The sequence below is a fragment of the Pongo abelii genome, chromosome 5 (assembly GCF_028885655.2).
Source record: "Pongo abelii isolate AG06213 chromosome 5, NHGRI_mPonAbe1-v2.0_pri, whole genome shotgun sequence".
Classification (NCBI taxonomy): domain Eukaryota; kingdom Metazoa; phylum Chordata; class Mammalia; order Primates; family Hominidae; genus Pongo; species Pongo abelii.
In genome coordinates, this window is record NC_071990.2 from 48433833 (window position 1) to 48448700 (window position 14868).

The 14868-nt window shown below is 37.4% G+C and overlaps 1 pseudogene; it reads right to left on the reverse strand.

Moving 5' to 3' along the window:
• Window positions 1-3541: 3541 nt before the first annotated feature.
• LOC103890906 (heterogeneous nuclear ribonucleoprotein A3-like) lies at window positions 3542-5586 on the reverse strand (annotated as a pseudogene).
• Window positions 5587-14868: the final 9282 nt, after the last annotated feature.

The window sequence follows — 14868 nt, forward strand, 5'->3', positions numbered from 1 at the left end:
CCAGGCAGGTTCTGCATTAGGAAGAATCCTTATCAATAGCTCATGCTGATAACAGCACAGTAGTTAAAATATATTCAGCTACTAGATCTGGTTGCTAATGTAACTCTAAATGTCACAGATCTTTTTGGGGGGAATTTAGTTTCCATACTTAATCACGTATACATCAGTATATAAACTATTGCATGGAGAAGGTAGGGTAGCTCAAAAGGAAGCAATGTAGAATAGAATATACATATATTCAATATTATATATCATAGGAAAACTGAGGGAAAGGAATGACATTGCAGTCTTTTATTCTTACCAACTGTGCGACTTCCAGAAATTCATTCTAGCTGGGCTTATAGAGTGTTCACATATAAAATGAGAGTGGAATAGGGAATTCACTAATATCCTTACTGCTCTGAGAAGCCATGCTGTTATACAGGCTGAGTTTATATAGTTCTTAGACACTGGAACCTGGCAATTCTAATATTTCTCCAATCCTAACATTTTAATGGAGAATCTAGGAGATGAGTGGAATTAGTATTGAAATAGTCAATAAGAATGCTGATTGAAAATCATATTCTCTTAACTATAAAGACAGAGAGGCTCTGATTTGCACTGAAGTAACTTTGGAGACATGGCAAAGTTCATCTTGATTAGGGCATTCACTTGCCTATTATGTTTTTAATTTCCATGTACTGGGTAGGTATAGGCCTTTTCCATCCACACTGTCTAGAGCCGGGAGGAAAACTGTTAGTCCTTAAACCAGCATTTCCTGCCTCTGCCAGAAATGGAGAAACTACAGAACTGATTATTCACTTCAACTTCCCCACACGGGCTGTGAACTTGCAATCTGAGTTTGAGTAAACAAATTTAAACTACCTGAATCCAGGTAGGCGGGGCATAAACTGTCCTGGTCACAATAGGCCCTCTCACTGGGATCTGCTTCCCTCACTTATATTTCTTTCTAGAATTCCATGGCGTTTGAGGGTGTGGGGCCCAATAATGGCTAAATGGCTAGTTGTTAATGGGTTTTTAATCACTCTCCCATGTGAAGGTAACAAATCTTCTGGAGTGAAATTATTGTAATTTAACCAATGACAACACAAATATTGTATGATTACAGTGGCTTAAAATGTGCAGTTCTGGAAATAGATAATTAAAACTAGAGTGTTCAATGAAATGCACAATGGAAATTAATGGACAAAAATAAAATAATCTACTTCCTAACCAACTGCCAAATAAACCTAATATCATGATAGATTCTGACAACAGGGTCCTATTGAAATTCTCGGTGACTAACATCACCCTGTATCATTGCAAAAGGAAAGCAGGTAGGAAAAACGAAGATTCTATTCATGGAGGTGAATCTGCCAGTGCAAAGTAGCTGTGTAACCCCTTCCAAATATCATGTGAAGATTGTTTCGAATCCTAAAATCTAAAGCTGTTTAACTTCAATACAGCTGAGCTAGGGTTGCCAGCATATGCCTAGCAATTAACACATAAAATATCTATTTAGTATAAAAAAAATCTCTGATTTGGTTGAATCTCAAATGCTAACAGTTTTATTTTTCAGTTCATTTATTTCAAACTTTCATATCACATCCAACCATATGAGGGCTTCGGCTGTGGAAAAGCAGAAAACCTTATAGAAAAAAAGGATATTTTAATAAGCTGGCTAATTCTCTCTAGCCATACCTCTTTCAAATGGATTTTAAAATCACCATGTAATTGTAGATGGAGTCCAAGTCAGAGCAGGAATGTGAAATGCCTGCAAGATGCTCCATATAGGCATATTCTCCAGGAGGCTGTAAAAGAAGCACAGTTTCAACTTTTGCAGAACTTTGAAAAGCAATATCACAGTCAGTTTTTCTGTGGGTTACCACAGTCTTTCAACTCATGCTAAAGGAAGGAGCATTCAGCCCTGACTGAGAACTCACGAGTTAGAAAAACTGATATCAGAAACCAAAAAGCAGCAAAATATGTCAGAGAAAGTGACAATTCAAGCCACTTGCTTCTTGTAGATATCTACAATAAAGAAAATATGTTTGTGGCATCTCATAAAAACACCAGCTAACTTAATATTGCTGGCAAGCCCAAAAGAAAATATAGCTGAGGGTGTGCTAATATAAACTAAAAAAAAAAAAAAAAAAGAGGAACAGAACAGGAGGATGCTTTAAATACACTGACATGATTTTCCTCGTGTTAGCTTTCAAGGGCATTATTGGAAGCTCATATTACTGATAAATACATTATTGGTCTTGTTTGGGTTCCAAACTTTTGTTTGAATAACTGATTTCCTTTGACACTATTGAAGACAATTCTCTGTGGCTACCATTCTATGAAGAAGTATAAAAACAAAATTGAGATGTTTGTACCACAATGAGGGTTAAAAGGATTTCCCAGTGACTAAGTGAGGGGTTAAACATACTATAGTCTCTGGTTGAGATAAGGATGCATTATCGTGAAAGTTCTCCTTCACACCTGTTTCCAAATCCACATTCTCACTCCAGACATTGAACTGCCATTTTACAATTGGGGAAATAAAGCATGAAAGCAGGCAGAGAGGAAGTTGTTTACTCAAGAAGACTTACAGTTAACCAGTGATCAGAACCCAAAGTTCTTTATTCCTAGTCTACTTATATTTACATGATGCTAGATTATATTACATAATTCACTTCACTTAAATAAAATGAGTAAGACAAAGTCTCTGTCCTCAGGAGGGTATCAAGAGTCATAGTAAAACGAACGTATTCATTCAGTTACATGTATTTAAGCTTAAATTTCACTTCAAAACTTACTAGGAGACTTTGGACAAATGACTCAACTACTCTGTGCCTTCGTTTCCTGATCTTGTCTTTACAAGAAAGGTTACTAATATATTTTTCACAGAGCTGTTTTAAGACTCAGAAATAACATATATCAGAGACATTCTTCAGTGTTTGGCACACGATCACTCTTCAATAAATGCCCTCTCATGTTATTAATGGAGGAGACGAAAAGTAAACAGATTACTTTAAGGCTGGGAAGAATGAAATGAATGCCACAGGAAGGCACATCAAGTGCTCTGGGCATTTGACTTACTAAGAAGCAGACCGTACAAAATGTTATGCTAAATGAAGCTTCCTCTTTTAGAATCAGAGACACTGAAGAACTTAAAGAAATCTTATTTCTTTTCTTTTTTTTGAAAAGTTAAAAATTCCTTAATTTTTTATTTCTGGTACCACTACCACAATTTACAGTGCAATATACCTGATGTAATGAAAAGAAAAAGCTACAACAGATAAAAGACCTCAGAAATGTACATCTAATTGACATTACATTGCATTAATCAATAGCTGCACTTTTGCAAACTGTGGCGATGGCAGTCCTGAACAAGAAGAAGGTTTCTTGTTTAAGCTGCAGTAACTTTTATGACTATTGATCATCGTTCCTTCTGTGGCAGATTTTTACAATTCCTCTAATGCATTTGGGACGACTGTCTCAAAGTAACCTGCAGCTTTCCTAACAACTTCTCACTCTCTCCCCTGTTAAGAACTGTAGCCCTTTTCTGCTGTCTTTAGAACCTTCTGCTACCATGTCCACTGCTTCCACCACCAGATCCACAACCACCACCATAGGGACTGCCCAAGCTTCTTCTACCAAAACTGCTGCCTTTCATGGGTCCATAATTTGATTGCTGTTGTCCACTATAATTTCCAAAATCATTATAGTTCCCACTACCACCATAGTTATCACCGCCAAAATTTTTTCCTTCATTGTAACCATCATATCCTCCACCACCATCACTATATTCACCACCTTGGTTTCCATATCCTGGTCCACCACCACCATAACCCTGTCTACTACTAAAACCAGGACCACTGCCATAGTTACCACCATCACCTCCAAATCCATTATATCCACCATCACCTCCTCCATAACTACTTCTGCTACCACCACCTCCACCACCATAACCTCCTCTTCCACCAAAGTTTCCATCACAGCCAAAATTGCCTTCACCACTTCCAAAGTTTCCTCCACGACCCATAAAATTACCAGATCCACCTCCATGACCTCTCTGTGATCCAGCAGACTGCATCTCTTGTTTAGAAAGTCCCCACCCCTGTTTTTCACTTCACAATTATGCCCATTAATAGTGTGGTATTTCTGAACAACAATTTTATCAACTGTATCATGTTCATCAAAAGTTACAAAAGCAAATCTTCTTTTTTTTCCACTCTGCCTGTCGTCCATAATTTCTATGGTTTCAATGTTGCCATACTTTTCAAAGTAGTCTCTCAAATTATATTCTTCTGTATCTTCTTTAATACCACCAACAAAAAGTTTCTTCAGTCTTAGATGGAGACCAGGCTTTACAGAATCCTCTCTAGAAACAGCTCTCTTTGGTTCCACTACACACCTATCAACTTTGTGTGGTCGAGCACACATTGCTGCATCCACCTCTTCAACATAAGAATAAGTCACAAAACCAAAGCCCCTGGAACGTTTTGTTTGGGGGTCTCTCATTACCACACAATCTGTGAGTGTGCCCCGTTTCTCAAAATGTTCTCTTAAACTATCATTTGTAGTTTCAAAGCTCAGATCACCAATAAACAGTTTTCTCAACTGCTGTGGTTCCTTTGGATCATGGTCCTCCTCCCCCTGGTGGCAGTGGGCTTGAGGCTACTGGGAGGCAGTTTCACCTCCATTTTGAGACCAGACTCTCCTCTTCCAACTCGAGTTCAATATCAGAAATCTTATTTCTAACCCTACCACTCCTTTATCATTTCTTACCACCACCTCAAGACTTGGGTTATTTTGCCTGTCAGTATCTCACATTCATGCTCTCTCTTATATTTTCTATTTATGAGTTACACATAATAAACTCTCAATGCTATTTCCTCGAGCTCTATGAAAATTGCCTTAGTAGCATTATAAGAATTTATTGACCTGTAAAAAAACCAATAATATTATTTGTTACAGTCCTTTTTTCACTCTTCTATATATACCTGTCTTCTTTAATTATTAAAGATGTAGTTGCTACTATTGTGGAGAAGTATCTGTGGTATTAATATGCTTTCTGAATATTAATTTATTTCTAAGGGCAAGCCAAACGTATAGGGATAAAGTCCTCTAATGCTTTTATAGCTTTTTAATGTGTTTTAATTTTTTAAATCTTTAAAATATTTTTAAAATTTTTTTTGCCTTAGTGCTCATTATAACAATATATAAATAGAAAATTTAAAAATAATTTTTAGTATTCATTTCTCTCTGAATCTTATTCCCCACAAAACTTTATAACCTTACACTTGTGTAATTATCATCAGATGCCGTGAAGTCTATTATAAATTTCAGGAACTAATGGCTATTAAAGATTTCTTAAAAGTAGATAAGCTTGTGCAGCTGCCCCACCACTGGCTGAAAGTTCCCATTGGCAGCAGCTTTGTGTCTTTCTGGGATGGAGTTCCCAGAGGCAATAGACAGCCCCTCTGCCACTGCCACTGATTGGTAACTGCCCTTGCTGTCACCAGGCTGGGGAAGGAACAAAGACCTGAGTGCCTTACTCACATCTCCAGCACACTGCAGCTGCCCTGTGGAGAAGAGGACAGCTGTCTTCTCCATGAGACCAGCACCTGTTCTTCACCAGACAAGACTCCCAACTCCCCCCGCTTGGTTTCACAACAAAGCTGCCCCACCCCAGGCTGATTGTTTTGATAAGAGGGCCTCTGCATTTCTCTGAGGTGGAGCCCTAAGAAACAAGTGAAAGACCCTCTGCCACTGCCACTGCAAGGTCCCCACCCCTGTTTCCCCCAAGCTGGCAAGGGAAGAAAAAGCCTGTGCTAGCCCCAGGGCTGAGATCTGTGGGAGAGGAGCCCACTCTCAGAGCACAGAGAGGAAGCATGGCCACAAACACAAGGAAATGCAGAGGAGCCAGTGGCTAAGAACCTACCTACCAGCCATTGTGGTGAAGTGCAGTCTACTGGATGACCGCCCAGATTTCAACAAAAATACTTTACTAATACACCCTCTTGTGAAACCAAAGTCAAGAATTTAACCACAAATAAGATCTGTGCAAAGACCTGGCCCTCTGTAAATACCCAGAAATGAAGCCAACTGACTATACTCAAATTACACCTCAGTTAAAGAACATCAGTCCACAAAGATGAGAAAGAACCAGTGCAAGAACTCTGGTAACTCTAAAAACCACAGTGTCTCCTTACCTCCAAACAACCCATTCCAAAGAATGTAAGGAATTCAATAAAATGATTCAAGAGATGAAAGATTAAATAGCCAATTCAAGAAAAAAACCAGATTGATCTGATAGAGGTAAAAAACCTGTGGCAGAAATTTAGTAAGAAAATTGAAAGTATTAACAGCAGAATAGACTGAGCTGAAGGAAAAAAATCTCAGAACTAAAAGACCAGTTTCTTGAATTAACTCAGACCAAAATAAAGAAAGAAGAATTTTAAAAAATGAACAAATCCTTCAAGAAATATGGAACTATGTAAAGAGACCAAACCTATGACTCCCTGGGGTCCCTGAAAGACAGGGAGAGAGACCAAGCAACTTGGAAAACATATTTGAGGATATTGCCCATGAAAATTTCTCCAACCTCGCTAGAGAGGTTGGCATTTAAATTCAGGAAATTCAGAGAACCCCTGCAAAATACTATACAAGAAGACGATTCCCAAGACACATAGTCATCAGACTGTCCAAAATCAGTATGAAAGAAAAAAATATTAAAGGCTTCTAGAGAGAAGGGGCAGGTCACCTGCAAAGGAAACCCCATTAGGCAAACAGCAGACCTTTCAGCAGAAACCCTACAAGCCAGAAGAGATTTGGGGCCTATATTGAGTATCCTTAATGAAAAGAAATTCCAAGCAAGAATTTCCTATACAGCCAAACTAAGCTTCATATGTGAAAGAGAAATAAGATCCTTTTTAGACAAGCGAATGTGAAGGAAATTTATTAACATCAGATTTGCCTTACAAGAGATGTTGTAGGAAGTCAGGGACCCCAAACAGAGGGACTGGCTGCAGCTGCAGCAGAGGAACATAAATTGTGAAGATTTCATTTTAATATGGACATTTATCAGTTCCTAAATTAATACTTTTATAATTTATTATGCCTGTCTTCCTTTAATCTCTTAATCCTGTTATCTTCGTAAGCTGAGGATGTATGTCACCTCAGGGCCACTATGATAATTGTGTTAACTGTACAAATTGATTGTAAAACATGTGTGTTTGAACAATATGAAATCAGAGCACCTTGAAAAAGAACAGAATAACAGTGATTTTAGGTAACAAGGGAAGACAACCATAAGGTCTGACTGCCTGCGGGGTCGGGCAAAATAGAGCCATATTTTTCTTCTTGCAGAGAGCCTATAAACAGATGTGAAAGTAGGGAATATATTGCTAAATTCTTTCCCTAGCAAGGAATATTCAAAATTAATAACCTGGGGAAGGAATGCATTCCTGGGGGGAGATGTATAAATGGCTGCTCTGGGAGTGTCTGTCTTATGCAGCTGAGATAAGGACTGAAATATGCCCTGGTCTCCTGCAGTACCCTCAGGCTTACTAGGGAGGGGAAAAACCCCACCCTGGTAAATTTGAGGTCAGACCAGTTCTCTGCTCTTGAACCCTGTTTTCTGTTGTTTAAGATGCTTATCAAGACAATACATGCACAGCTGAACATAGACCCTTATCAGTAGTTCTGTTTTGCCCTTGTCCTGTTTCCTCAGAAGCATGTGACCTTTGTTCCCCTTTTGCCCTTTGAAGTATGCGATCTTTGTGACCTACTCTCTGTTCTTGCACCCCCTCCCCTTTTGAAATCCTTAATAAAACTTGCTGGCTTTGAGGCTCAGGTGGGCATCATGGTCCTACTGATATGTGATGTCACCCCCAGAGGCCCAGCTGTAAAATTCCTCTCTTTGTACTCTTTCTCTGTATTTCTCAGCCAGCTGACACTAATGGAAAATAGAAAGAACCTACATTGAAATATTGGGGGTGGGTTCCCCCGATAAGAGACCCTTAAAGGAGTGCTAAACAGGGAAATGAAAGATCATTACCAGTTACTACAAAAACACACTTAACTACATAAACCATTGGCACTCTAAAGCAACCACACAATCAAGTCTACATAACAACAACAAGTCTATAACAAAATGACAGGATCAAATCAGCACATATCAGTACTAACCTTGAATGTAAACAAGCTAAAAGCCCTGCTTAAAAGGCATAGAGTGGCAAGTTGGATAAAAAAGCAAGACCCAACTGGATGCTGTTTTCAAGAGACCCATCTCAGATACAATGTCATCCATAGGCTCAAAGTAAAGGGCAGGAGAAAGATCTATCAAGTAAATGAAAAACAAAAAAGGGCAGGAGTTACTATTCTTATTTCTAACAAAACAGACATTAAACCAACAATTATAAAGAAAGGACAAAAAGGACATTAGATAATGATAAAGGGTTCAATTCAAAAGAAGTCTTAACTATCCTAAGTAGATACGCACCCAATACTGGGGCACCTAGATTCATAAAACTAGTTCTCAGAGACTTACCGAAGAGAACCACACAAAATAGTGGTATACTTCAACACCCCACTGACAGTATTGGACAAATCATTGAAGCAAAATACTAATGAAGGTATTCTGGACCTAAACCCAACACTTTACCAAATAGCCCTAACAGACACCAACAGAACACTTCACCCAAAAATAACAGAATATACATTTTTCTCATCTGCACATGGCACATACTCTAAAACTGACCACACACTCAGCCATGAAGCAATTCTCAATAAATTAAAAAAAAATACTGAAATCATACCAACCACACTCTTGTTCACAGTGCAATAAAAATAGATCAACACCATGATCTCTCAAAACCATAGTATTAAATGAAAATTAAACAATCTTCTCTTGAATGACCTTTTGACAAACAAGAAATTAAGGGAAAATTCAAGAAATCCTTTGGAAGTAATGAAAACAAAGATACAACATACAAGAATCACTGGGACACAGTAAAGCTGTGTGAGGGGAAATTTTACAGTGCTACGCACTCATATCAAAAAGTTAGAAAAAGTCTCAAATTGATAACTGAACATTACACCTAGAGGAACTGGAAAAAAAAGAGCAAACCAACCTCACATCTAGCAGAAGAAAAGAAACAACCAAAATCAGAGCTGAACTGAATTACACAGAGATGAGAAAATCATACAAAAGATCTAGAAAATCCAAAGTTTGTTTTTTGAAAGAATAAACAAGATTGATAGACCACTAACTAGACTAATAAAAACAAAGAGGGAAGATCCAAATAAACACAATCAGAAATGACAAGAAATGACAAACCAACCCCAGAGAAATACAAAAAACCCTCAGAGACTATTACAAACAACTCTATGCACACAAACTAGAAAACCTAAAAGAAATGGATGTACAACCTCTGAAGATTGAACTGGGAAGAAATCAAATCCATGAATATGACAATAATGAGTTTCAAAATTGAATCAGTAATAAAAAACCTACCAACCAAAAATGCCCTGAATGAGACAGATTCACAGCCAAATTCTAACAGAGCTGGTACCTATCTTACTAAACAATTCTGAAAAATTAAGGAGGAGGGACTCCTCCCCAACTTATTTTGTGAGGCCAGCATCATTTTGATACCCAAACCTGGCAGAAACACACAAAAAAAGAAAACTTCAGGCCAAATATCCTTAATAAACATGGATGCAAAAATCCTTAACAAAACACTGCAAACCAAATGCAGCAGCACAACAAAAAGCTAATCCACCACTATCAAGTGAGCTTTATTTCTGGGATTCAAGGTTGGTTCAACCTATGCAAATCAATAAATGTGATTCATCACATAAACAGAACTAAAAACAAAAACCATATGATCATCTGAATAGACACATAAAGGCTGTCAATAGAATTCAATATCCCTTCAGGTTATAAACCCTCAACAAACTAGGCATTGAAGGAACCTAGTTCAAAATAATAAGAGCCACCTATGACAAACCCATACCAACATCATACTGAATGGGCAAAAGCTGGAAGCATTCTTTGTGAGAACAGAAAGAAGACAAAATGTCCACTCACCACTCCTATTTAACATAGTAGTGGAAGTTCTAGCCAGAATAATCAGGCAAGAGAAAGAAATAAAAGCCATTGAAATAGGAAGAGAGGAAGTCAAGGTATCTCTCTTCACAGATGATACAATTCTATACCTAAAAAATGCCATCATCTCTGCCCAAAGGTCCTAGGTCTGAAAAACAACTTTAGCAAAGTTGCAGATACAAAATCAATGTATCAATCAAAAAACCCAACAGCATTTTTATACACTAATAACATCAAATCTGAGAGTCAAATCAAGAATGCAATCCCACTTACAATAAGCACAAGAAGAATAAAAGATTTAGAAATACAGCTAAACAGGGAGGCGAAAGAGCTCTACGATGAGAATTACAAAGCACTGCTGAGCAAAATCAGACATGATACAAACAAATGGAAAAACACTCCATGCTCATGTATAGGAAGAATCAATATTGCTAAAATGGCCATATGGCCCAAAGCAATTTATAGATTCGATTCTATTCCTACCAAACTACTAATGATGTTTTTAGAATTAATCATTATTAATTGATAATTAATAATTATAATTATTAGAATTATAATTAGCAAAATACTGTTCTACAATCATTTGAAACCAACGAAAAGCCCAAGTAGCCAAAGAAATCCTAAGCAAAAAGAACAAGGCTGGAGACATTACACTACCTTACTTCAAACTACTATAAGGCTACAGTAACTAAAACAGCACACTACTAGTAAAAAAAAAAAAAAATAGACATGTAGACCTACGGAACACAATAGAGAACTCAGAAATAAAGCAGCATACCTACAAACACCTGTTCTTCAACAAAGCTCATAGTAGCAAGCAATAGGGAAATAACTCCCTATTCAATCAATAGTGCTGGGATAACTGGCTAGCTATATGCAGAAGATTAAAACTGAATCCCTACGTTTCACTGTATACAAAAATTAACTCAATATGGATGGAAGACTTAAATGTAAAACCTCAAACTGTAAAAATTCCAGGAGAAAGTCTAGGAAATACTATTCTGGACATCAGCTGTGGCAAATATTTCATGATGAAGACTACAAAAGCAATTGCAACAATAACAAAAATTCACAAATGGGATCTTTTTAAACAAAGAGTTTCTGCACAACAAAACTATCAATAGAGTAAACAAACAACCTACATAATGGGAGAAAATATTTTCAAACTAGGCATCTGACAAAGATCTAATATCCAGAATGTCAGGCTACTGATCCAAGCAAGCAGGTACTCTAAATGCCGGTATTTCTGCCTAGGATGGAATGGCGAGAGCCCTGCTGCACCACAGTAACAGGGGAACTGGTTAGGGCACTAAGCAATGGCACACATAGACAGTTCCAGGTCACCTGGCTGGCTCTGGCTGCAATTTTGTTGCCCAGGAGAAACTGCAGCTATAGCAGCTCTCCTTCTTCCCCAAGCTCTTGATGGCAGAGAGCACAATTCTAGCACCTGCTGCTGAGGCATTTTCCCCAGTTCTGGCTATAGAGGCCTCTATCCCACTCCAGAGCAGGCTCTCCAATCTCTGGCACAAGACTTAAATGCCTGCATGGCCACATGGCCAGGTCACCAAAGAATAGCTGACTTTGAATATGCTCTGATTAAAAATGGCATCCTGTTCTTGGTCCTGGGTCTGGGAAAATGTCTGCAGCTTACCAATGTCTTTCTCTCACAGTGACTGTAAGCCTCTCCATGTATATTTTAGAAGAATGTATATTCTGCTGTTATTTCTATTGAGTTATTTTCTTAGTTGTTGCTCTAGAGCTATAATATGCAGCTTAATTTATCAAAATGTATTTCACATGTGTACTGAATTAATTCTAGTGAGACACAGAAATTTGGTTCCTATGTAGCTATTTTCTCTCTTACCACCCTGTTGTTACTAATGTTATAGCTATATATGTTGCAAACTCAACAATATATTGTTACAATTATGAATAAAAATAGAAAAGAGATCAAGTATAAAGTTTATTACTCAGCTATGTTCTCACAAAGGTTCTTTTTTTTATTATTATACTTTAAGTTTTAGGGTACATGTGCACAATGTGCAGGTTAGTTACATATGTATACATGTGCCATGCTGGTCTGCTGCACCCATTAACTCGCCATTTAGCATTAGGTATATCTCCTAATGCTATCCTTCCCCCCCTACCCCCACCCCACAACAATCCCCAGAGTGTGATGTTCCCCTTCCTGTGTCCATGTCTTCTCATTGTTCAATTCCCACCTATGAGTGAGAACATGCGGTGTTTGGTTTTTTGTCCTTGCAACAGTTTACTGAGAATGATGATTTCCAATTTCATCCATGTCCCTACAAAGGACATGAACTCATCATTTTTTATGGCTGCATAGTATTCCATGGTGTATATGTGCCACATTTTCTTAATCAAGTCTATCATTGTTGGACATTTGGGTTGGTTCCAAGTCTTTGCTATTGTGAATAGTGCTGTAATAAATGTACATGTGCATGTGTCTTTATAGCAGCATGACTTATCATCTTTTGGGTATATACCCACTAATAGGATGGCTGGGTCAAATGGTATTTCTAGTTCTAGATCCCTGAGGAATCACCACACTGACTTCCACAAGGGTTGAACTAGTTTACACTCCCACCAACAGTGTAAAAGTGTTCCTATTTCTCCACATCCTCTCCAGCACCTGTTTCCTGACTTTTTAATGATTGCCATTCTAACTGATGTGAGATGGTATCTCATTGTGGTTTTGATTTGCATTTCTCTGATGGCCAGTGATGGTGAGCATTTTTTCATGTGTTTTTTGGCTGCATAAATGTCTTCTTTTGAGAAGTGTCTGTTCATGTCTTTTGCCCACTTTTTGATGGGGTTGTTTGTTTTTTTCTTGTAAATTTGTTTGAGTTCATTGTAGATTCTAGATATTAGCCCTTTGTCAGATGAGTAGGTTGCAAAAATTTTCTCCCATTGTGTAGGTTGCCTGTTCACTCTGATGGTAGTTTCTTTTGCTGTGCAGAAGCTCTTTAGTTTAATTAGATCCCATTTGTCAATTTTGGCTTTTGTTGCCATTGCTTTTGGTGTTTTAGACATGAAGTCCTTGCCCATGCCTATGTCCTGAATGATAATGCCTAGGTTTTCTCCTAGGGTTTTTATGGTTTTAGGTCTAACATTTAAGTCTTTAATCCATCTTGAATTAATTTTTGTGTAAGGTGTAAGGAAGGGATCCAGTTTCAGCTTTCTGCATATGGCTAGCCAGTTTTCCCAGCACCATTTATGAAATAGGGAATCCTCTCCCCATTGCTTGTTTTTCTCAGGTTTGTCAAAGATCAGATAGTTCTAGATATGCGGCGTTATTTCTGAGGGCTCTGTTCTGTTCCATTGATCTATATCTCTGTTTTGGTACCAGTACCATGCTGTTTTGGTTACTGTAGCCTTGTAGTATAGTTTGAAGTCAGGTAGCGTGATGCCTCCAGCTTTGTTCTTTTGGCTTAGGATTGACTTGGCGATGAGGGCTCTTTTTTGGTTCCATATGAACTTTACAGTTTTTTCCAATTCTGTGAAGAAAGTCATTGGTAGCTTGATGGGGATGGCATTGAATCTGTAAATTACCTTGGGCAGTATGGCCATTTTCACGATATTGATTCTTCCTACCCATGAGCATGGAATGTTCTTCCATTTGTTTGTATCCTCTTTTATTTCACTGAGCAGTGGTTTGTAGTTCTCCTTGAAGAGGTCCTTCATGTCCCTTGTAAGTTGGATTCCTAGGTATTTTATTCTCTTTGAAGCAATTGTGAACAGGAGTTCACTCATGATTTGGCTCTCTATTTGTCTGTTATTGATGTATAAGAATGCTTGTGATTTTTGTACATTGATTTTGTATCCTGAGACTTTGCTGAAGTTGCTTATCAGCTTAAGGAGATTTTGGGCTGAGACAATGGAGTTTTCTAGATATACAATCATGTCATCTGCAAACAGGGAGAATTTGACTTCCTCTTTTCCTAATTGAATGCCCTTTATTTCCCTCTCCTGCCTAACTTTTTATTATACCTTTAATTTTGAGAAAGATAGTTTTGTTAAAAATAACGTTCTTAGTTGACATTACATTTTCAGCACTTTGAATATGTTATCCCACTGCCTTCTGACATTAATTGTGTTTGATGAGAAGTCAGCTGTTAATTTTTTTTTTTTTTTTAATGTGAAAAGTCCTTTTTACTTGCTGTTTTCAAGATTTTGTCTTTGTCTTTCAGCATTTTTATGATAATGTGTCTGGATATAGATGTCTTTGTGTTTATTTAAGATGGATTTTGTTGAGCATCTTGGATGTGTAGATTGATGTTTCTAATAAGAGTTTACACATTTTAACCATTATTTTAGAAAACGTATATCTTTGCTCTTTTCCCGTTCCTCTTGTCTTTCTTGTATTTGTGTTATGTCTATGCTGCTACTTTAATAATTTCCCACATTTCTCTAGGGTACATTAATTATTCTTATTATTTCTCTGTTCTTTAGACAGTGAAATGTCTGCTGATTTACTTTCAGGTTTTAGGATACTTTCTTCTACCAGTTTATATCTAAGGTTGAGCATGCCTTGTAAATTTTTCATTTCAGTTATAGCACTTTTCAACTCTAATATTTAGGTTTTTTAACAATAAATATCTATTTATTAATAATCTCTATTAATGAGATATTGCCATTATATCCTCCTTTATTTCTATGTACATAGTTATTTGAACATATGTATAAGACTTTCTTTGATGTCTTTCTGTGTTAAATCTAATATTTGGCATTTATGCAAACAGTTTCTGTTGTTTTCTCTGTTT